The following is a 24,282-nucleotide window of genomic DNA, read 5'->3' on the forward strand; positions in this document are numbered from 1 at the left end:
CAGAGCCACACACACTTGGCTTGGGCAGGTTCCTGCTCAGGGGAGGGAACAGGTAGGTGAGACTGATGGGAGGAGGCAGCCCCTGGGGTACCAGGAACATGAGGCTCAAAGAAGAAACGGGAATTAGGACGTTTTATAAACATAGGTTGGACGCCGGAGGAGCCTGAAACTCAAGTAAGACCTGGAGGCAGGGGGTTGCCCCTTGGCAAATGCCAGTTTACTGGCAATTCTAGGGAGTCTGAAACCCAGAATATTCTCTTTCTGTGTCTCACATTTGTTCTCTCCATCTCCTTTCCCCCAGATATCACCAAGCATCTGCTACACCCCATGGCTGGCAGCAGACACGTGTCGCTTGGCTAAATTTGGTGGGTGTGGGGCTGGGGCTGGGCTGCTCCTGGGCGCCCTGTTGACTTTCCTGCTCTTGGAAAAGTGGACACACGAGGGACTTGGGATTGGATAACTCGGACCGGACCTCCGTTTTGCTCCAGGAGCCACCCCCACTCCGGGAGACGACTGGAGAGCAGCTGCTCCTGGAGGAGACACGCCGACTCCAGCTGGGGAGCCCCGCTGGCTGAGACTCCAGAGAAGTCAAATCTGGGAGGGAAGGCCTTTCATTTCTTTGGATTTTAATTTGCAAAAGGAAGGGAACTCCCGTGTTGAGCTTTGATTTCTTTCCTAGAATTTAATAAGGGACGGGGCGCCACAGAGCTCAAGTCCAGGGTATTTTTAAGCTGTTGGTATCGTGTTCCCTGGAGTATTTTTATGCTCTCATGTGGTGTTTGTGGTACGGCTTCCTCTGCTGAGCTATATCAGACAGCGTGGCTTGAAATCTGAGATGGGAAACGTAATCGGGGTGAATTTTTGGCCTAGGGTGCGTGGGGACTTGGAATAATTTTACTTAATACCCTGTTCTGACCATTTCAGAGGCTCTGGGCTAACAGCTGAAGCACCCACCCCACAGGGCCTGGGCAGTGATGGGCGGCATGGCCGGAAGCTGTGAGGGCACGGCTCCTCCGCTGGCCTGCACCCCTGAGAGCACAGGTGTCCGGGGCTGACTATAGGCTTGGCTGTTTAGCCCACTGGCTAAGTGGACAAAACTTGGATGGAGTTCGGCCAGAACCCTGATCCCACCTGCCTTCTGTTTCCATGGAGGAGAGGCTCTCTCCCTGCCGTCTGCTCACTCAGTTGTCCCAAGGACAGTGGAGTCGCTAACATATGGAAAGCTGCGTGCTGACCAGGAAGTGGAGTGGGAGTGTTAAAGGTAGCGCTCACAGACAGCAAGCTAACCCAGGAGGCGCCTCTGTGGGAATTTGAAAACGATGCCCCACTGGGCAGGCAGGTCCTGACAGGAATAGGGCTTGGTGAGGAGATGACATATTTGTGCAAAGACAAATGAGCCCCTTTAGCTTTTGCATGATGCTTGGAGTGGAACCGGGGCTACACTCCAGTTCCCACTTGTCCCCTCAGGGGGTGCTTTTGTGCAGTGCACAGACTGCACAGCCATACGTAGCCACCCTGCGTACCTTTTCCTAATCAGTCACCAGAGGCACTTGCACTTGAAAGTGTCCACTCCACAGGGAGCGGTAGGTGACATCTGCCTCTGGAACCCCAGCCCAGACCTCTGCTCTCTCTGTTCAGCTTCTCAGGGCCTGTGGTCTTCAAGTCACAAGCAGGCAGTGAAGAAAATGGTCCTCTTCAGCCCAGCTCATCCAGGGGGCTCCTGTGCCTTGGGGGTTAGTGAGTACCTCTCTGACTCAGCAGTAAAACATCCACAGGTCCCTTCCTAGCTAGCGTCTTGTGTGATGTTCTCTGTCGGCCAGAGCCTAACAGGGCAGGTCAGGTGAGAGGACGAATGAATCAAACTCCATCCTCATCCCTAAGAATAATGATAAATAACAATATTCTCTCCTTGTATAACAGCAACATGGGGGCAGGGGGTGTTCAAAAGCCTTTTTTAAGGTACTTTTACCTTGTGGCCTCTGTCAGGAATGAAGGATGTGTAAACCCACACTTGGATCCATTAGAGGAATCACTTTTGCCTCTCTCTGAAGCCCATCACTGCCTGGCTGAGAAACCCTATTTGTGTAACAGGGAACACACCATGACTGGGGGAGCCTCCTTACGACAGGGCTCTCATAAGAGAGATGGGGAGGTGGGGATAGACCAGGTGATTAAAGCAGAATTTTAACCAGAATGTTCCTCCAATAGTCAGGCCAAGCCTGCGCACGTATGACACGATCCAGAAGAGTTCTTTAATCAAGGGCTTTATGAGACGGACAAAAAAAATGGATGGAACGTGGCCGAGCCGGACCCACACACAGAGAGGAGAGATAAGGACTCCTGTGTTTGCTCTATGCTTAACTACAGGAGAGACGCCGTGGGTTCTGATCACACTTTCAAGTCCTGTAAGGAACTTGGGATAACCAGCCTGCCTGCCTGGACTCGCCTCTTTCAGCCTCCTCCGTTCCAGGCTGTGGGTCCTGCGCTCCAGAGCCGCCTGCCCTGGGAGTCCGCTTTTTCCCTCCAGGTGGTCAGGGCCAAGATCCTGGTCTGGGTTTCTGCAAGTCCTCAGCGTTCCTCTTCTGAGGAGGCTCCGCAGGATTCTGCCTTGGGTCTAGCTCAGGAAGGGCTACTGAGGCTGCGGCTATGCTCCTCTCTAAACTGACGCCCAGGTGCTGGGGTTTGTCGGGCGAGTGTCTCCTGGGACCTGGACTTTCAGTGCTAATGCTGGGGACATTCCAGGCAACCTGGGGCGTGTCGGTCACCCTACCCACTGCCCCGATCCTTCCTTCATCCTAGGGGCTGTGTTCTCTGCATCCGGGGAGAAGTCTCTGCGCGTTCTAACGCCGCCCCGTTGACCTCTCATCTTCCCCACTACCCACGGCTGAGGCCTGAGCCTGCTACGTGACTGTGCGCCGCGGAATGTGGCGTGTGAGTCTGAGTGATCGTGCGTAATTAAACGGAGCTCTTTCCTTTCTGTGTCCAGAGTCCCTCTCAGCCACAGGCGTCTGCCAGGCCTGCCTGAAAGGCTGTTGAGGTGTGCCTGGGGCTCACTCTAGCATCCAGCCCCTTCAGGCTTAGAAGTTTTGCTGTTTCTCTGGGTTAAAATATCATCTCTGCTGCTTCTATGGAAGACTGGCGTTTCTCTCTCGGTTCAGATTTGTTCCAGGCCGAACGTTCTGATGTTGGTCTGGGACTCGTGTCGCTCTCCTCAGTTTCTCTTGTTTCCTTGGTGCTCACATGGCCAACTAGGACGTTTTGGTTGTGTTTTTGGTTAGGAGAGGCTCGTCTGTTGCCACGGCACCTACAGTCATACAGAACCTTCCAGCGGTAACCACGTGACTTGATGAGACAGCCAAAATGCAATTTATAGGATCTGCTGGGAGTCATGTGGCAAATCCACGCCTATGGGCTTGGCGAGTGCGGGTAAGGCACTGATACCATCAGCTCCGGGCAGAGGTAATCTGTTTGCAATTCCAAACTCATTATTTCTTTATTTGCATTCAGTATCGCAAAGCCATTCATGAGAAACATATTTTTAAAGCATCATTACTATAAAATTTGTTAAACCGAGTGTAAACATTTTATCAGCAATATGTTCTGGAGGGGTTTTTTTCTCCTTCTTTTTCTTTTTTGTTTTTTAACTGAAACGTTATTTCACAGCTGCCTGACTCCCAGGCTGGGTCACAAGTTAATGATGTCTCTACCTTGGAATGAACTTGGGCTGTTGCCGGTTGTTCTGTCGTGAATTAGGCCATACTGAGTTTTTCATTCCTTATGGTTGCGGCAGGAGGCAGTGCATCATCATTATGAAGCTTTCTTTTTTACTTTATCTTGCACCATCAAGTGTAATCAGAGGACCAAGAGAGGGCCTGTGTCCCTCAGAAGGCTATTTCAGGCACAAAAACATTCAGTTTACTGGTCTCGGGGGGCCTTAGTGCTCCCTCCACGAGGCAGTCTACTCGACACAAATGTTATCCAGACAGCAGAGATGCTCTTGAAAAGAGAGACATTTCAAAGGGTAAAGCCAGATTCCTGTTTGGCAAACGGCATCCAAAAGTTAAAATGGCTGTGAGGGGCTGGCCCTGTGGCCTAGTGGTTGAGTTCGGTGCACTCCACTTTAGCAGCCCAGGGTCGGTTCCCAGGTGGGGACCTATACCACTCGTCAGTGGCTATGCCGTGGTGGTGACCCACGTACAAGAGGAAGATTGGCACAGATGTTAGCTCAGGGCAAATCGTCCTCAGCGGAAAAAAAAAAATGGCTTTGACCCTTTGACCCTGGACGTATTCTGATGTTACAAGTTTTTAAGTTTAGGTTCATAAGTTTAGGATTCAAAATTGTGTTTGTTTCCTCCCAGGCATGCTGTTTGCGAGTACAGAGCGGCACCAGAGAACAGGAGTGACTTGTGCTCAGAACAATTCAGTCATTTCCACGTAAGGGGGAAATGATCATCAGACATGTGGATCCATCGCAGTCACCTGAGTTGGAACCCTGGCTGCATTGAGCTGTGTGGCCTGAGACAAGTTACTCAGCCTTTCAGCTTCATCTTCCTTACCTCCAAAGTGGAGATAACCATGCTCATTGTAAGGATGAAAAGGTAGGCCAGATAAAAATTTCGGTCGTGGTTTTTTGTAGTATTATTACTTTTTCAGCTGTTTCTAAAGCTGTCATCGTTCAGGTGGCTGTGCTGCAGGGATCAGTGGGTGCCAGGGCTGTAAGAGCAGGGCCGTGAAGACCATCGCAGATTCGCTACCGACGAGAACGACCTCATCTATTCCAGTCTGTCCCCCACCACAAGGGTATTAGCTGCCCTGTATGTTTGAATCATCACTCCAAATGGATTTCTCTATACATGCGTTCCTCACCCCAGCCCTGTGGCTAGGACAGACCTGATTACCCACAGAGGCATTAAGAGAAAAGATCACTTTGAAGAAGAACGTAGACTTTTATAGATCATTTGGAAAGCAACTGCAGCCAGATAACAGCTAGCTGTATGCTTTGCCCGCAGTTTGAAGAAGGGCCCTTGGGGAGTGTGTTCCTGATACTCACGACCTTCAGGGCTGTGGAAAGGGAACGCCGGCGTTTATGCGCTCCCTGAGCTGGTGTGAAGTGGGGCGGGCCCCAGAGGCTCTGGGCTAGGCTGTGATTCCCAGTCCTCCATGGAGACTGGCCTCACCCTGGGCCCCATGTGAGTGGAGGCAAACAAATACAGTCTCAGCATCAGTACTTGGGGCCTGGTGGGCCCATTGGTGGGCTGAATCCTTTTTTTAAAAATGCTGAGTTTCTGTTCTCAAGGCCCTGGTTGCAAGGCCATCTCCCAGCCACCAATTCTCAGGCTTACCTATAATATGTTAGCTGTTGTGCAAAGTCTCAGGGGACCATGGTCTCTGCCATCAGGGAATTGGTAATCTGGTGGGGGAGATATGCAGGGAGATAGTTAACTACTGTTCTGACGATAAATGTTCTGAAAGAGGGAATATTATGTGTGAAGAGGGATCTAAAGAGATCCCGAGTGATCAGAGAGAGCCCCTTGGGAGACAAAGTTCCTGAAGGGTGAGTGGGAATTTGCTAAGCGAAGAACGAGTAAAGGTTTCATGAAAGAGAAGTGGTGTGTGACAATTTCAGGAGGTGGAGAATGCACAGTGCATTTGAATCACTGAAATTAATTTACTCCAGTTGAAGGACAAGCGCTCGCTGGGGTTTGGAGCGGTGAAGTAGCAAGATATACACCACAGAGGAGGGCAAGGTCAGGTCACGCACGGCCCAGGAGAACACAGAAAGGAGCTTGGAGTTGATTCTGACGACAATAGGAGAGCCACTGCAATTTTATGAAGAGGAACGGTCAGATTTACAGTAGAGAAATTCATTCTGCGGTGTGGAGTGTGGACGTAGGTGAGACGTGTTGACGGCCTTAAATAGGGAAGTGACAGTGAGTAATGGATAGTGGAGCAGAAGTGTATCAGGCTGAGGAAGATGAAGGAGTCAGAACTAAGACCTGGGTTTCTAGACTAAGCTGTTGAGAGGTTGGTGGTACAGGATTCCCATTTGATTTTTTTTTTTTAAGATTATAATTCTCTGGTCAAACGGTCTGTATTTTTATATATTTTCTGGAACCTAGTAATTATAGTTATTTTAAAGTATACGTCTGATGACTCCAATATCTGGATTGCCTGTGGGCCTACTGATATTGACTATTTTTCTCTCGGATTTCACAGACTTGGTCTTGCTTCCTAGCATGACCGTTAATTTTTATTTAATTCTGGACATTGTGTTTAAAAAGTTTTAGAGGGCTGGTCCCATGGCCTAGTGGTTAAATTCGGTGCACTCCACTTCGATGGCCCAGGTTCAGTTCTCGGGTGTGGACCTATGCCACTTGTCAACAGCCATGCTGTGATGGTGACCCACGTACAAAACAGAGGAAGACTGGCACAGGTGTTAGCTCAGGGTGAATCTTCCTCAGCAAAAAAAAAAAAAAAAAAAAAGTTTTAGAGACTTGAGATGATTTTTGCCTCCTCCAGAGAAGAATAAGTTGTCACTGTTTTCTTCTTCTTCCTATTTTTTCATTTTGAACCTTTAACGAGAAAAAAATATATATTGATACCAAGCTCAAGGAAAAGTGTGTTTGGTGTGTCACTGGGTCATGACAGAGACAGCAAACAGGACATCCATAAACAAAGATACACATGGTCACTGAATGAAAAGTTGGTTCCTGGCGTGGTTCAGTCTCAGTTTCCTCATCAGCATGCTGGGGATCCTGCGGCTGATGGGGAGCAGATGTCCATATGCTGGACGTTGCAGGATTCCCTCCAACACATCTGTCTCCTGCAGTATGTGCATCTTCCTCAGAAATTTCTCATCACGCTCATGCCCGTGTATTGGTCCTTTGGGAAGCTTGATCAGATGCAAAGTATTGGTCACCTCCAGAAATGCCACCCATTCCACCTTGGGGATCATATGTGCCACAGAGTCGGCGTTGAAGTCCTCAGGGTTGATACGGACCTTGGTGGCCTGGAGGTGCAGGGGAAAACCATGGGGCCCCACCCCCACACGCAGGCTCAGCAGGTTGTAGGTGAAGAGCTTCATGTCACCACAATTGCTTTCGTCAAGCTGGAGCCAGAAAGGGGATAAGAGCTTCTTGCAGCAGCTAGGATACTGTTAGATCATCTTGGTTCTGGGGAGGTCTTTCTATTTCTGGTTTGCCCTTGCTCCTAAGACACAACTTTTCTGGGGACTCAACTGAACCCCTGAGTGTTTACGGAGCCTTACTCACGGCAGGCCCCAAACTCCAAGCTTTGTCTCCCAGCACTGAGAGTCTACAGCATTCCCTGCTCAGGTTTTTACTGTTGTGGCAGCTTCTTTCCCCTTGGTTTCTCTGTGTCTCATCCAACACATAGCTTGGAAATCAGAAAATGACTCAAGGGAGATCCAGCTGGAATATCAGCTTACCTCTCTGGGGTTCTTCTTTCTCCAGGGTCTTGGGCCTCAGTCCTGGTTTCTCTGTAGCTTAAACTCCAAGTTTCATCTGTCCAGCCCAGCAAGACTGCCATAAGCGCTGGACTACTGCCAATGTCATTGTTGTTGCTGTTCTGTCTCTGCTCACGCCGGGAATTGATAAATGACTCAAGGAGAAAAAACTACGTTGAACATAGGCTCACCACGTGAGTCTCGGACACTTTGGTTATTCTCTGATGCCATCAAACATCTGATTTTGGATTGCAATCTACCTCTTACATTTTGTGTTAGTCAGAGACTCAGTCTGATACAATCTACTGTGTCTTAAGGAAGTATAAGTCTGGACTTATACTTAACATATTTCTTAAATGTGTATAAACACAAAACTAGATTCAAATTCTCATATTAATAGGCTCATACAAATAAAAACCAAAACAAATTAACAAATTTAAACCAACTTATAAAATTTGGTTAACCAATTTTAAAAATTGATTAAGTACAAGGCCAATAACATTAAAATTATTGTTAATTTAATGTAATGAATGATGGGTTAAGATACGTGACTACCTCCTAACATCAGGTTTTTAATTGTGCTATGTGATGACTCAATTCTCCTCTTTTCTCTGTTCCAGCAACTAAATAACTTAGACTCCAATTTATACCATGTGCCGTGACATTATTTGGCCTTCACTTTGCATAAACATTATATTTATGCATAGATTCAAATATGTTCTTTTCTCTTTGGCTCTGAGCACTTAAAATAGCGTTCTTTGGCTGTAACACAACGGTAGAAATGAACACAAACGTAGGCACTGAAATGGCACGGCAGTCCTGGCATCTGGGGGGTCATCTTGATGTTTCAGGATGTACTTATGTTAATGTTCTTAGATGACCGTTGAAATGGAAACACAAATCTGAAAAATTGGACTCCAGTTATGGAAACCGCTCAACCATGGGTCCCAACTCTCCTCCCTCATTGTTCTCAGCCTTTTCACACCCACAAGTGAGAATGCACCAGGCCCACAAACCCCCGGCTGAAAGCTCCAGGATCCCTTGCAAGTAGTCTACACTCACGGAAACCCTTCCCAGCCCCAGCCCTGGGCCAGCACCCGCCCCTCCACCTCATTAATAAGGAGCAGGTGGCTGAGGCACTGAGGAATCCCCAGTGACACAGGGACAACCTCAGTCTCAACCTAGTATTTCCCTTCTTTCAAAAGGTGTGCATTTGTGTGTGTGCGTATTTGAGAGAGAGAGTGTGTGTCACGGGTTGGGTTTTGCCCTTCAAAATTCGCATGTTGAAGTCTTAACCCATAGCACCTCAGAATGTGACTGTAATGGAGACACGGTCTTTAAAGAGGTAATTAAGTTAAAATGAAGTCATTAGGGTGGGCCCTAACCCATACAACTGGTTTAAGGACTTCTAAGAAGAGATTAGGACATAGAGCTACACAGACGGAAGAGCATGTGAAGACACTAGGAGAACGCGGCCATCTACTCGCCAAGCAGAGACGTCTCAGAAGAAACAACCCTGCCGACACCTTGATCTGGGACTTCTGGCCCCTAGATTTTTGACGAAATAAATTCTGTTGCCTAAGCCACCCAGTCTGTCGTCCTGTGTTATGACAGTCTTAGCGACTAACAGAAAGACGGGGAGGGAAGAGTGGAAGAGAAATAAAATGAAAGGGAGAGAGACGGGTTTGGCGGGCACGCAGACGAGATCCTGGGGGTTGATGGGTGCAGGGAGCAGAGGGCAAGGCCCAGGGTGCGCCCCGGTCTGGCTGCTTCCCACTCAGAAAGGGTCTGTGCTTTCAGAGAGGGCCAGACACTGCCTGGAGATTTGGGACTTTATTGTGGGATCTGTTACACAATGGCAGGGAGAGGCAGTGGGCGACACTGCTTTTACTTAGCTCCTGGTCTCTGTTCTGGGCCTGGCTGACCATGGGGTTGAACAGACAGGATGAAAAAGCCATAAATCCATAACCGAGAGCAGGAAAGGAGAGCAGGAAGCTGAGAGAGAACAGAATTAACCCAGATCTAGGTGCCATTCTAAAAATCTTCACACACACACATATACACACACGTGCACACACACATACACACACATATACACACTTACACATGCATACATACATACACATACACACCCAAATGCACACATACACTTACATACACACACATACACACATACATACACACACACACACACACACACACACACACACACACACATTAATGCAAACTCTCCACCAGGCAGCATTCAGCGTGGGATGGTGGAAAAGGTGTTGGACTTAGAGTCAGAGACTTCAATTTCAATTCCAGCTCCGCCACTGACTTGGGTACAACCTTGGACAAGACATTTAGACTCTCTAAACCCGTGTTTTTCAATTTCTCAAATGGAGACACTGACATCTCTTTCACCACATTATTAGAGAAATAAATGAGAAAAATACGTGGAAAGGGGCTGAGCCTAGTGTCCGGCACGTGGTGGGAACGCAAAAGATGCTGCTTTTCTCCTTTGAGCAGAAATAGACCCTTTCCTTCCACTATCAAAGTGCAGAGCCCTGCGTGTTTAGCAGTCACTGCAAAGGGTAAATAAAAGCTACCTGGGAGGCTGCGGAGCGCGGGGCTGGATCACTGAAGGCAGGGGACGCAGAGGTCGGTGTGCGGGGAAGCAGACGGGGACTAAGGAGGAAGACGTCTGGGGTCCAGGGAGGTGAACTTCATCATCAGAACAGCCCCCGAAAGGGAGACGAGGCCACGGAGACGAGGCCAGGGAGACGCTTTCGGCCCCTGCAGAAATGCCACCGGGTGGGGGCCCCTGGAAGTGGAGGGGGCGGAGGCGAGCCGGGCGTGGCCCTGCGCGGCTGCCCAGAGAGGCCTGCGGGAGGAGCTCAGGCGGCCCGAGGGGAAGGGCCCAGGTCTGGGAGCAGAGGCCTGCTCTCCGTCCGTCCGGTTTCGCTGGCCTGGCCTCCCTCCCAGTGAAAGGCGACGACCCAGGGAGACGGGAGCTCTCTAAGGAAGCCTGGGAGCGGAGACCAGGCAAGGCTGCTCTCTGTCTTAACTCCTGCTTCTCCTCAGAGAACAGCAAACGTAAAGGTTAACCCAAGGGAAAGGGCTGTGCAGGCGAAACCACCCAAGGCTTGACCGTCTCAACAGTGTTTCAGCGTAAGGAGAAGCTCAGGTGCCTGTGGCATGCCAGGCCCTTACACAGAGTCGGCATCTTCTCTAGGTGCCTGTTTGCGTTAAAGAGGCCGGAAGACGTAAAGTCACCAAACACCGCCACAGGCTGTTGATTCCAAAGTGGAAGAGCCCCAATTTATGAACGTAAGGCTCCCAACAGCGGGCAGGATGGGGGTCTCCTCCTTCGGGGTGGGTGTGGGCCCTTGGGTGAAACGCGCAGCTGTGTGGTGCTCCGGTCCTGGGGCTCAAGGGAGGAAGACATAGGGCCGTGACAGCTAGAATCGCCTCCGATATGTGGTTGTGCAGGGGGAGGGTGGGGTGGCTTTTAATTTTATCATGCGTGTGTCTGCCCAGTGTCTCGCCTAGGCCAGGCACTCAGTCAGTGTCCAATACATGCCTGTTGGAGAGAGAGAGTGAGAGGAGGAAAAGCAGCTCTCAGTAAAATCACTACCATTTACATAGTGCTTACTGGGTGCCGTGTTTCCCTAAAGATTTTCCACATGGACTCAGTCCTCCCATTATTGTTATGGGGTAAGTTTGTGTTACTGTTATTATCCTCATCATCCCCATTTTAAAGATGAGAGAACAGGTACAAGAAAGTTCAGTAATCTGCCTGAGGTCTAGGACTGCCAGTAAAATACAGGTGTCCAGTTAAGTTTGAATTTCAGATAAATGATGAATAAATTTTTAGTGTAAGTATGGGGATATTGACACTGAAAAATTGTTGTTTATCTGAAATTCCAAGTTAACTGGATGTCCTGTATTTTTATTTGCTAAATCTGTCAACCCTACCAAAGTGACATGACCCCTGAGTGGCAGAGCAAGGACTGACACCCGGTCTCCACCCCTCCCACTGCGCGGGATTTTCAATGTGCCAAGTGCTTTTTCACAGACATTATCTTTGGGGACTTAACTTTTTCTGGTTTTGGGTCTTTTTAGGTTTTCAACTTTTTGAGTCAGTTTTGGTAACATTATTTTCTTAGAAAATCATCCACTACCTTTACATTTCCAAAGTAGTTTGTCGTAGCACATTGTCAAAATTTTAAAACCTTCTTATTTTTTGTCATTTTATCTTTTTTGTCATTCCTGATGGGTTTATTGTCTTTTCCCTTGTCAAAGATATAACCTTTCCATTGTTTTACACTTTTTCCCAAAAACAAACTTTTTATTATTTATGACCACAGAGTTTTCTGTTTTCATTTTTATTTCCTTCTATCTCATTTAATTTTATTCTGAACTTGTCCTATTTTCTTGAACTATATGTTTAGTTTATTATTTAAAATTTTCCTTGTTTCCCAATACCTAAAATTAAGGCTACACATTTTCTACTAAATATCACTAATTGGCTAATTCCCATAAGGTTTTAATATGTAATCTTCTCAATTTTTTCCTAATTAAAATTCCAGTTTTGGTTTCTTCTTTAATTCACAGGTGATTTAGAAAAAAGATTTCCAAGTGGACTTTTATTTGTTTGTTTACTTTATATGGACTAAGTTTTTCTTGACATTTTCTAGTTTTGTTGTATGATTTCTGTTTGTTTCAGAAATAGCTGACATTTTCCTCGTGTCCTAATATATAATGAAGGTTCATAGGGTGTTTGAAAAGTGTGCCTTATCTATTTGTTGAGTATGAAGATCCATGTCTGTGTGTGTATCACGCCAAGTTTGTTAATTACTCAAGCCCTCTATAGTTTTAATTCATTATTTATCCACTAGATTTTGTAAGTTCTGAGAGAAGTGCGTTAGAGTTTCTTAATATGCTTGGGGATTTGCCCATTTGTTGTATTTCTGGAAGTCATTGCTTTGTATATTTTAAAGTTACATTATTGGTACATTAAAGCCTTTTGTCTGTTAGAACATCTTTGCGGATTTCACCTATCATTGCAAAATACCTATATTGTTTTACAAGACTTGTAACTTCAAAATCCACCTAATATGATACCAATATTGCCGTCCCTCTTTTCTATCTGTTGGCACCTGCCACGCCCCTTCACAGCCTCTCTCAGTCATTTTTAGGTGCAGGCCTAGAGCGTAAAATTGGAATTTGCTTTTTCACCCAATCTTACAGTCCTTGTAGTTTCTTTAAAACAATTTTATTGAGGATAACTGATGTATAGTAAACTATACATGCTTAAAGTGCACAGCTGTACGCCCATGAAATAATCACCATGGTGATTGTTTTTAATGACTGTCTAATGATTTTTTTCCTCATTATTTTTAATAGGGACATTAAATACAGCGGCCATAATTGAAATAAAGGAAGTATTTGGCTTTATTTTATCTCATTTTGTGCTTTCTGTACTATTATGTGTTATTTGTTCCTTCTTTTTTCCCTGACCAATTTTTACATCGTTGATGGAGTTTTTATTTTTAGTTATATTTTGGCCTCTGGTGATTTGGAAGCTTTTCTAGATGTTTCTGTTTTTTAGTGGGTACATATATTTTGAAGAGTATATTCAAGTCTGTATTTCTCTATCAACATACTTAATGTCCCGATTTCCCAAGAGGAGACTTTTTAATGTAGTTTTTATTCAATTTAATCCCAGCCACAGACCCCACACCACAACGAAGCGGTTAGTATGTGTTTTCTTCTCCATTCTCTCTATCTCCCTCCCACCAACTCCTGGGTTTTGTTGGAATCCTTTGGAATTTTGGTTCCTAACTTATTTTTCTGTTTTTCTATCTTTTAATCCCTTGTGCTGCCCCTGGCAATCCCCTCACAGTCATCTATCCGATTTGGCCATCACTGTCACGTGCTCAGTCCTCCTGACTGCTGCCCCACCCCTTTGTCCCACCGCTCACTCATTGATGCTTCTGGCATCTGACTCACTGTCCCCCTTCTCCATTCCTGTCATCGTTCTGGGGGCTTCATCACCCCTGTTGATGACTCAGCCAACATTCTCTGAGTCTCGTGCTCTCCTGTCCTCCAGTGGAGTGTCTCAGATGTCACCTCAGTCACTCACTCAGGTGTCCATTCCCCAGACTTTGTCATCATCAATAACTAGACTCCCTCAGCCACCATGATGTCGTGGCTCCCTTGCACCCCATCTCTCCAGCTCCCTTGTCTGGTTCTTCTGCGCAGCTTCTCTCCAGTCTGATCTCACCACTTTTTACTCTCCATGACCCTCTCATGTCCTCCTTTCTGTCCTCATCCAGCTTGGATTCCATGATCCAGCCCTATAGTCTCCCTCACAAATTCTTTTAACTCACTTGCCCCTTGGTCCTTGTAATGAGTTTAATAGTGGCCCCTGCAAAAGATACACCACTTGGAATCTATAAATGTGACCTTATTTGGAAAAAAGAGTCTTTGCAATGTGATTAACGATCTTGAGATGAGATCGTTCTGGATTAGGGTGGGCTCTAAATCCAATGACAAGTGCTTATAAGAGAAGAGAAAAGAGACACAGAAACACTCAGAGCAGAAGATAGAGGCAGAGATTGGAGTTATGTGTCTACAAGCCAAGGAATGCCAAGGAATGCCTGCAGCCATGAGAAACTAGGATGAACTCTCCCTCAGAGCCTCCGGAAGGATCCAACCGTGCCGACACCTTGATTTCAGACTTCTGGCCTCAAGAACTGTGAGCGAATAAAGTTCCGCTGTTGTAAGCCACCAGCCAGTTACGGCAGGCCTAGGAAACTAATGCGTTTCTGCTTAAGTACTTGACTGGAAAAGCCCCGAACTATTTAAAACCGACTCTCTGCTTTTTCCTCGCTTACACCCAGGCAGCTGAACATTGCTGGGAAAAACCCACCAAGTTCCTGGGAACCTGCACTCGACAGGCTTTTCTCCTCCCTCAGATGGCACTGCCTCTCAGGCTCCATTGCCGGCTCTGCCTCACCAACCAGAAGTCTGTGCAGGAGGGTCCCGGGCTCTGCCCTCAGTCTTCTCTAGCAGCACTCTCCCCTAAGAGATCCCAGGCACAGGCTTCAGAAACAGACACTGATGCTTCTCGTTGTTCTCTCCTCAACCTTAATTGCCTGTTTGAAGCTCCAGATTCATATATTGACCATCTCCCCTTGGATGTCTAATAGACAGCTCAGATTTAACCAGAGCAAACAAATCTGGGTTTCCCATTCCTCAAATTTGCTCCCTATTGCACTTGTCCACATCTCAGTAAATTACCTCGAACGCATGAGTCATCCTTATTCCTCTCTTTCTGACATAGCCCGTATCTAAAACGTCAGCTCCACATCCAAAATCTCTCCATATTCAATCACGTCATAGCCTCTCAATTCCTGAAGCTCCACTCCAAGTCACAGTGGTCTGTCTCCAAGACTACGGCAATGGCCTCTTAATTGAGCAGAAGCCTTGCCCCTAAATCCTAGAATATGAATCTGATTGTGTCACTTCCTTCCTCAACTTCTACCCGGAGGCTCCCATACCCATTACACCCCCAGCCCTGCCTATTACACTTGGAGAGCAATTCAAACTCTGTGCCATGGTCCCACACACCCTGCCTACCTGTGATGGTCAGAGCGTGCTGACTGCTATAACACGTTTACCCAAGACAGTGTAGACGTGGCTTGGACAGTGTAGGTGTTTGTTTCTTGCTCACATACCAGCACGAAGGCAGGGGAACAGATTGGTGGAGTTATTGTTCTATACATAGTCGTTCAGAGATACAGGCTGCCATCATCTTCAACACGTGGCTCTCTTTCAAAGCCTCCCTGGGTGTCCTTTCCATTCTAACTAGCTGGAAAGGGAAAACGAGCAGGGATGAGTGCTTATGGGTGGTGTTTATGAGGCAGAATTGAATATCATTTCTGTTCACACCACTTTCCAGGGAGGCTGGGAACCGTGCTCTAGCCCAGTGCTCTGGAATGAGAGGAAGAACCTGGATTTCAGTGTTCATGGCGGTCTCTGCCACGTGACCTCCTCCTGCCCCAGTTCCCTATGCCCAACCACCATGGTTTTCTTTCTGAATGAGCGAAACACACCAAGCTTATTTCCTTCTCAGAGACTGTTTCTTCCGCTCAGAATGCTCTTTTTCTAAAAGTATGCACAGTTGCCTCGTTACACTCAGCTCTCGATTCAAACGCCATCCCCACTCTGCCAACGCAGCTCCAGCTTCTCCTTCTCTCTCCTCCTCATTACACCACTCGATCTTCTTCACAACACTTAGTACCTGATTAGGAGCTTCCAGAGGGCAGACGCTCTGTCTTATTCACCACTTTATGCTGGAACAAAATAGGGACTCCATAAATATTTTTTTGACTGACTCCTACTCTTTGAATATTTTATCTTACCTTGAGATTTTTTGTTCTGTTTGTTTTTTTTAAATTAGATTACTCTGTTAAGTAATTTACTTAGAAGTATACTTGGGTGGCATACGACATGAGTCTCCTTGAGATGAAAAAGTCTTTCTCTTTTCATTTGAATATTTTATTGGATAGTGTGAGATTCTTGCATCACAATGCTTTCCTTGAAAAACTACATACATATAGTTCCACTGTCTTCTGGTGACCAAAGCTGCAGATGAGAACTCTGACGCTGCTCTGATTTCTTGCCTTTGAAACTAACCTTCTTGCTGTGTTTGGAAGCCCGCAAGCAAATCTCTTTATCCTCAGTCCCTTGATTTTACCAGGTGTATATCTTTTGTTTCATTATTCCTGCTGACACTATATGTGCCTTTCAATTTAAAAATTTATATCTTTTTCAACTCAGAGTATTTCCTCCTTTTTACATTTTTGCTTCTCCTAGTTCTGTTCGTGCATCTCCTTCTGAAACTCTGCATTTTGCATCTTACTTCTGGCTCTATCCTCATGTCTCTTCTTCTTTTCATGTTTTTTCTTTGTAATTTTTGCTCTTGTGTAGTGGGATAGTTACTCTACTTGATATTTTAGATTAACTCAGTTTTCAGTTGAATCAATTCTTTTTTTAATTCTGCAACTGAATTTTTCAATTCAGAATTTTTAAAAAATGTACTCAAGTTCCTTTTTTATTCTCTAATTGCGTAGCTTCATGCAGCTTCTATGAGCTTTTATTTAATTATCTGCTGTTTCTCTCACCAAGGCTCCCTTATTAGGAAGGTCTGGCTCTTCGCTTGGTCTCCCTTTGTGCTACCGTCTCCTGACCTGTGATCGTTCATTCCACGCCCTTGTCAGTGCGTATGGCTTCCTCTGGCGCCTGTTCCGCTCCATCTGAGGGCCTCTCAAACAGTGGTGCCCCTGAGGGTGGAAGGCAAGGAGGAGGAGGAGGAAATGCAGGATGTAGTTTTCTCCTGGCGCTGAGGACAGTGGCCGCAGCTCTCTCTGTGCCTTGGGGAGCTCACAGCTCGGTGTCTTGGGCCTATTCACACTGCTGAGTGGTCATGTCTTCACCCCAGACTTTGTCAGCAAGGACTCCTTCTCCATCGTCACTGGGTCTTACATCCTCCAGGTGACAGAAGCAAATCTCACAGTCCAAAAGTTGACCCCTGCCACACCTGTCCTGTCCCCTTGGCTCCTCTTTAGGATTTGGCATCAGGGCTATTCCCATCTTCATTGTCACTTTTGCTTTCCTGCTGCGTTACTGCTGCAGGGAATTTGCTGACGGAGGGCATCAGAAATTTGGGCTCAGGCTGCCATCTTCTCAGATTTTCTCCTTGACCCTACTCTGTAATTCAGCTGTCCAGTATGTAACTGTAATCCCGCTTTCTCTGTTGGCCTCACCTCCCCACTCCATCCCCAGGGCTGACAAGCTCAGGTCTGGGCCAAGGACCCAGCAGGAGCAAGGGCCCTTAGAGGCTATTACCGTCTCCCCTAGGGAGGTGGGGGTAGGTTGAAGGGGTTGGGGTCAGCAACAGAAGCGGGGAAATATAGGCAACATCTATTGTCCACCTCATGGTCAGACAGTCTGACCACGCCTCCTGCTCAGTGGTCATTATCCCGGCAGGAACCAGAGTGGGAAATTGGGACAGGAAGAGGACAATTGGTTGGGCCTCTGGTATAGGCCTCAGTCCCACAGGGGGTAGGAGGGGTCCCAGATGATTCCCACTCTCTAACCCACTCCCCAGGCAGGAGAGTAGCTGAGAAGCAGCATTTTTCCGAAGTGAATTTTCCTGAAGTGGTCATTCTGCTCTTCTGCTTGGAGGACGTAGCAGGCACGTGTGGGAAGTAAATTGGCCAGAGATTTGGGATGAAAATCTTGGCCATCTCTCTTTTCAAGAAATGTAAGTAGCATAGATTTCTGGTTGCTGGATAGGATTGAGAAATGTAGTATATTTGGAAAGTAGGTTAGAGTTCAGCTGGGTGGAATAAATGGATTCTTCTTTCATGTTTATAAGTCTTCAAATATTAGGCAATCTTAAAAGTTTATCAGAGAAGAGGGTCAGTGTTTCTTCCCAAATCACCCTGATAAAAATTGAAAGTCGAGGAACCTCATTTGTAATGAAAGGGAAAGCAAACACCGATGGTCTCCAAGACTTGTCGACTCGGGTCCCGCTGGTCTCACTGCTCTAAGTTAAATCAGCTGTTTAGCTGTCTCTCTCCTGTGTGCCTGCATCTGTGCTTTGTGCTGAGGATACTGAGACGTATAAGACACGATGTTCTCCAATTTCCCATATTGGGAAATGGATATGAATTGAGGAAAGGCAAGAAAATACAAGGAAAACAAAGCAGGTGGAATGATAAAGGGAACCACGAGATCCTAGAAGAGAGGAGGAGCCCCCAACCCAACCTGGGGTGGGAGATAGGAAAGCTTCCATTGAGATGCCTTGAGCCACCCTGGGAAGCCAACTGTCTACGCTTCGCTGAAGGAAACTGCGACACTATCCGCAGGTCAGAAAACAATCCAGCTGAAGAGAATCTGAACCACCACCCCCCCTCGTTCTACCTTCAGCCCCTACACAGAGGCACCAGGTGGGTCTGGTGAGTGTTTGAATCCTGGACGACCACAGCCAGGACCAAGGACCCATATGGGTGACCAGGAGTAGTGGGCCAGAGGACAAAGGATAGAGCACTAAAAGCCGAGTGCATCCAGCAGCCTAGAGGGCAGGAGCAGGCCAACATTGCAGGGCCGAGGGCTTGAAGGGTTGCAGGTTGGAGTGGAGATGGGAGTGTCTGCAATGACAAAAATCATGAAGCTGAGATACCACACTTGCTATGCATGCAACAAGGTGGCTAGGAAAATGACTGGGACTGGGAAGAGACGGAGGGAAGAGTTGAAGGGTTGGTCCATCAGAGACTCCAAAGGATGGGAAGCAGCCCCAGGTAACGAATGCTTTCCAAGCATCAATTTTCAAAAATTCCTTAAACTTATAAAAACCACCTGAAGGACCCTATGTAATCTTGAGTGTCCAAGAAGAATTTCCGCATTGGAGAAAACATTCCCATATTTTGAAACTTTTGTCAGTGTCTTGATGAGAATGACCAATAGGTGAGAATCACTGAACTTAGGTCTTCTCGTCCTCTTCCTCTTCCTCTTCCTCCTCCTCTTCCTCTCCTCCTGGCTTTATTGAGATATAATTGACGTACAATGAACTGCATATTTTTAAAGTGTAAAATTTGATAAATGTTGCCGTATGCACACACCTGTGAAAGCATCGCCACAATCAAACCCAAAAGTTTCATCAGGCTGTTTTGTGACCCCTCCTCCTTCCCACCCAACTCCAGGCAACCGCTGGTCTGCTTTCTGTCATTACACATTAGTTCACGTTTACTAGAGTTTTATCTAAACGCAGTTGTACAGTATGTACTCATTTTTTTGTCTGGCTTTTGCTCAGCATAACCATTTTGAGATTCTCTCATGTTGGTGTATCAAGAGTTCATTCTATTTTATTGCTGAGTAGTATTCCTATGGTATGGATGTACCACAATTTGTTATCCATTCACCTGTTAATGGACATTTGGGTCACTTCCAGTCTGGGGCTGTTACACATAAAGCTACTATGAACATTCAAGGACAAGTCTTTGTAGGAACTCAATCTTTCTTTTTTCTTGGGTAAACACCTAAGAGTACAATGGCTGGGTCACAGGGTAAATGTAAGTTTGACTTCTTAAGAAACTTGCCAAACTGTTTTCCAAAGTGGTTCTCTATTTTATACTCCCACCAGCAGTGTATAAAAAATTCTGCTTCCTCACCAGCACCTGCTGTAGTGCATATTTTTCCTTTTAGCCAGTTTAATGGATGTCTAGTGTTATTTCACTGTGTTTTTGCTGTGCATTTCCTCAATGACAATGAGTTCTTTTTTATGTGTTTCTTAGCCATTTATATATCTTCTTTGATGAAGGGCTTGTTAAAATCGTTTGTCCATTTAAAAAATTATGTTGTTTTCTTCTTCCTGAATTTTGAGAATTCTTTGTGTATGATAGATACGTGTCCTTTATCAGATATATGGTTTTCAAATATTTTCTCCCAGTCTTTGGCTTGTCTTTTTATTCTTTTTTTTTTTTTTCTTTTTCTCCCCAAAGCCCCCCAGTACATAGTTGTATATTCTTCGTTGTGGGTCTGTCTTTTTATTCTTTTAACCATGTCAGCAAAATCTTTTAATCTAGATAAAGTCTAACTTATTAACTTTTTTCTTTTATGGACTGTGCTTGTGGTGTCATGTCTAAGAAATATTTGCCTAGCCCAAGGCATTAGTCTTATTTTAAGGAGTTTTTCATGTTCAGGACTGTCCAAAATTGGAACTCAAATGCATTATTCAGGGAAAAATCTCAAGTCTCTAATTTACTCTTATTTTCTTTGAAACAATTGTATTCTCTTGAGACTGGCTTCATAGTCTATATCGGCTTATGGAGCTGTCACCCAGAATTATTCCCTCCCAGAGGCTTTATTCTATTCCAGGTTGTCAAGGGAAAGTGTTCTCTCCTGACGACCAGAATGGGGGCCTTCGTGGGCTCTGGTCCTGCCTTCCTTTACTGCTCCCCACCACGGTCTTGATCAGTAGGGAAATGTATCTCATAGCAAGGGGTGTGTTAAAATCTGACATTCTGTGTCTCGGGTTTTCCAGGCGTGTGCTTTCTTCGGATTCCAGAGACAGGAGGAGGAAATGTGTGCTCCCAGCAATACTGAGGCCCCTGTGCAAAATAGACTATGTCCACAGAAAGGGACGTGGAGACCACCACTGCTGAGTCCCTACTCCATGCATCAGCTTGCAGAACCCTTGCCATGACCTGTGAAGATGGGCATTCCTGTCTTCACTTCACAGCTAAGGACGTAGGCTCAGGGACGTGACAGAATCTGTCCAAGTGACCCTGAAAGTCAGTGGCAGAGTGGGAACTGGAACTTGTGTCACTACAACTAGAAAACCTCCTCTGGACACATCGAGCTACTCCAGGGAGCAGGGTCCAGTTTGCACTCAACTCATTGGAAAAAAGGGCTATTTAGTTAAAAGCTCCCTCCAGCAGACCTCAGCTTCCTGTAGCTGTGCTGTTATCTCTGATTGGGACTGTAGGGGCCACATGGAGATCACTTGCTGCCCTCCTTCTTCCGAGCAGCCAGGCACACTGGGAAGAGAGGACTAATTTAAACCCCAGTCTCACAACTTTCCAGCTGTGTGACCTCGAGTTAGCTTCTTAACATCTCTGAGCCTCAGTCTTCTTGTCAGTTAGAAAAAAAGAAACTTGATGCATAAAGTCCTGCTGCTTGGAGCAAGGCTGGGGTAAAGCTGCCTGGCACTGGAGGTGATGTACAAGGATGCGGAGACAGGGTGGCCCAGGCCAGCCGACATGTGCTGTCAGACTGTAGGGAAATATCCAGAATATCACCATTGGTAGGGACTGTGAGCAAGCAATATGTGTCCTGGTTCTGGATAGGAGTCAAGTTCAGAGACAGAGGTTAAAAAAAAATGAACTTTCCTACTCACGGTGAGCCTGTAAATAAAAATTCCAAAACCTAAGAAAAAATCTAATGCTAAGAAAGATTGACAATTGTGAGTTGAATTCACTCCAGATGAAATAAAAATGACAATGTGAAAATTACCTTTAGAAAAATATTTAGGATCCTCAAAGAAAAGAAATGACATCCATGAGTAAAATAGAAATTTATGAAAATAAATAGGCAAAGTGAAAGAGGACAAGTGGATATGAAAAAGAACAATTGAAATGCTGGAGATACAAACAAATGGAATATTAAAATAAAAATATTAATAGAATCAACTTTAGATTGCAAGTTGAAGAAATTGGAAGGTAGTAAACTCAAACTCATTTGGAACATGGCATAAAAAGATTAAAATAAAAAAACAGTTAAGAGACATGTAGAGACTTTAAAGTGTGGTCAATAGATTATTCAGGGAAAAAAAAAAGAAGGCAATGATACTGGAATTGATTATGCATCTTAAAAGAAGAAAACTTAGGTATAAATCTTCATGAGCTTGGATTAGGCAATAGTTTCTTATATGACTCTAAAACCACAAGCAACAACAACAAAAAATAGCTGAATTGAAAATCACCAAACCTAAACACCTCTGTTCTACAAAGGACACCATCAAGAAAATGAAAAGACAACCCACAGACAAGGGGAAAATTTTTGCCACTTTTATATCTGATAAGGAACTTGTACCTAAAAAATATAAGGAACTCCTACAACTCAATAATAAAGTGACAAATAACCCAATTTAGAAAGGGCAAAGGATCTGAATATTTATCCAAAGAAGATATATAAATGGACAAAAGCACTTGAAAAGATGTTCAACAACGTCAGGGAAATGCAAGTCAAACCACAGTGAGAAACCACTTCATACCCACTGGGATGGCTGGAATGAAACAGATAAGCATTGTGAGAATGTGGAGAAATGTGGGCCCTCATACACTGCTGCTGGGAGTGTAAAATGGTGCGGCCACTCTGGAAAACAGTCCAGCACTTCCTCAACAGGTGATGTATAGAGTTACCAGGTGATCTAGAAATCCCACTCCTGGGAATACCTGAGAAAGGAAAGCATATGAGTGCACAATAACTTGCGCCTGAATGTTTACAGCAGCATTACTCATAATGGCCCAAAAGTGGGAACAACCCAAATGTTCAACTGATCAATGGATAAATAAAATGTGGAATATCCATACGATGGAATATTATTTGGCAATCAAAAGGAATGAAGTACTGGTACATGCTATAGCATCAATGAATCATGAAAACGTTATGCTAAGTCAAAGAAGCCAGTCACGAAAGACCATATATTGTATGTTTCCATTTATTAGGAAAATCCAAAGAGACAGAAAGTAGAGTGAAATTATCTAGGGCTAGGATGGAGGGGTCCAGGGAAATGGGGAGTGACTGATAATGGGTATGAGGTTTCTTTTTAGGGTGACAAAATGTTCTAAAATTGATTGGGGTGATGGTTGTACAACTCCGTGAATATATTATAAACCATTGAATTGTTTACTTTGAATGAGTGAATTGCATATGAATTATATCTCAATAAATCTTTTTTATTTAAAAAATAAAAAGTAAACATAAATAGAGTAAAAACAAAATAGTCTATAGCTTTCAAACCAGCTAAGGGGAAAATGGAAAGAATAAAGAAAACTTTATTAATTCGACAGAAGGCAAGAAAGTTAAGCAAGGAAATTAAAACAGACAAAGAAGCAAGTAAATAAAAACTTACCTGGTAATAACTAAGTCTAAATATATCGGCATTCATAAGTCTAAAATTACCTATCAAAAGTAGATACAGTGAATTGATTACAAATAATAAAAATCAAACTTTTGTTGCTTATTAAAAACATCCCTTTTACAAAGTCATGGAGAACATTTAGAAATAAAGAGATGGGTAATAAATGCCTACAAATACAAATCAAAAGAAAGAAAGCTGCGTGGCATTTCTAATATAAGAGAAAATTGAATTTAACAGAGAGAGTATTAGGGAAAAAAAGGAAACCCACATATTGATCAAATATTCCAGCAAGAAAATATGACAATCATGAACATATAAGCCACCATGTATCGATACAGTGGGATATGTCATAGCAATGTAAATGAATGAGCTAGATCTTAACTGTATCAACATTAATTGTTCTGAAAAAATGCATCATTGAGTGAAAACAGCAAGCTGTATCTCAAAACATAAAGAACAACACTTATATGTTAAGTTTCAGAACCTAGAACAATGTATATTATATATGGATAAATAGTCCATGATTTTATAATTTGATAGCATATTTGAATAAATGCTTGAATCCAATCATTATTCCTTTAATGCAGGAATTGAAGGAAGTGGTTTTTCCCCTGCAGAATCTGAATTTGTACAGTTTTCATCAACAACTTAGTTAAATGCACACTCAGATTCAAATTCCAGAAAACACACAGGATGACCACAATATCCCTGGTCTGCGGTTCCATATCGGGCACAGGAAGATGAATGAGATACATCCCCTGCCCTGAGGGAGCTCCCAGCCATCAGGGTGGAAGGCAAGGTAAACAACAATGTGATGTGACAGAGGGAGGGAGGAAAAAAGCCAGAGAAAGCACACCTACTCCTCTGCAGGCTTGGGGAAGGGTTTCTGGAGGAGAGGCCTCCTGCACAGAGTCTTAAAGGGTGAGTGCTGCTCTCCAGGTGAAGGTGGTGGGTGAGGCTGGCGTGAACAAAAGCACGCCACCATAGCAGCGTGAGGTACACGGGAACCCTACGCAGTTCGGTGCTCCTGCTTCAGACATGGAGTGCAAGGTGCAGGTGTCGGGGGTAGGGAGCTGCCTGGCCAGAAAGATGGATGGAGCAGACCACCACAGACCGT

The 24,282-nt window shown here is 45.2% G+C and overlaps 1 long non-coding RNA gene and 1 pseudogene across 1 annotated transcript; one reads left to right on the top strand and one right to left on the bottom strand.

The window, feature by feature from the left end:
• Positions 1-408: 408 nt before the first annotated feature.
• Positions 409-9,055, top strand: LOC111768426 (uncharacterized). Its single transcript, XR_011427375.1, has 6 exons — positions 409-1,261; positions 1,639-1,733; positions 2,209-2,931; positions 3,279-3,426; positions 4,359-4,598; positions 7,473-9,055. It is a non-coding gene; the product is annotated as an uncharacterized lncRNA (long non-coding RNA).
• On the bottom strand, positions 6,689-7,084 carry LOC106781799 (multifunctional methyltransferase subunit TRM112-like protein pseudogene; annotated as a pseudogene).
• Positions 9,056-24,282: the final 15,227 nt, after the last annotated feature.

The sequence above is a fragment of the Equus caballus genome, chromosome 16 (genome assembly GCF_041296265.1).
Source record: "Equus caballus isolate H_3958 breed thoroughbred chromosome 16, TB-T2T, whole genome shotgun sequence".
NCBI classification, from domain to species: domain Eukaryota; kingdom Metazoa; phylum Chordata; class Mammalia; order Perissodactyla; family Equidae; genus Equus; species Equus caballus.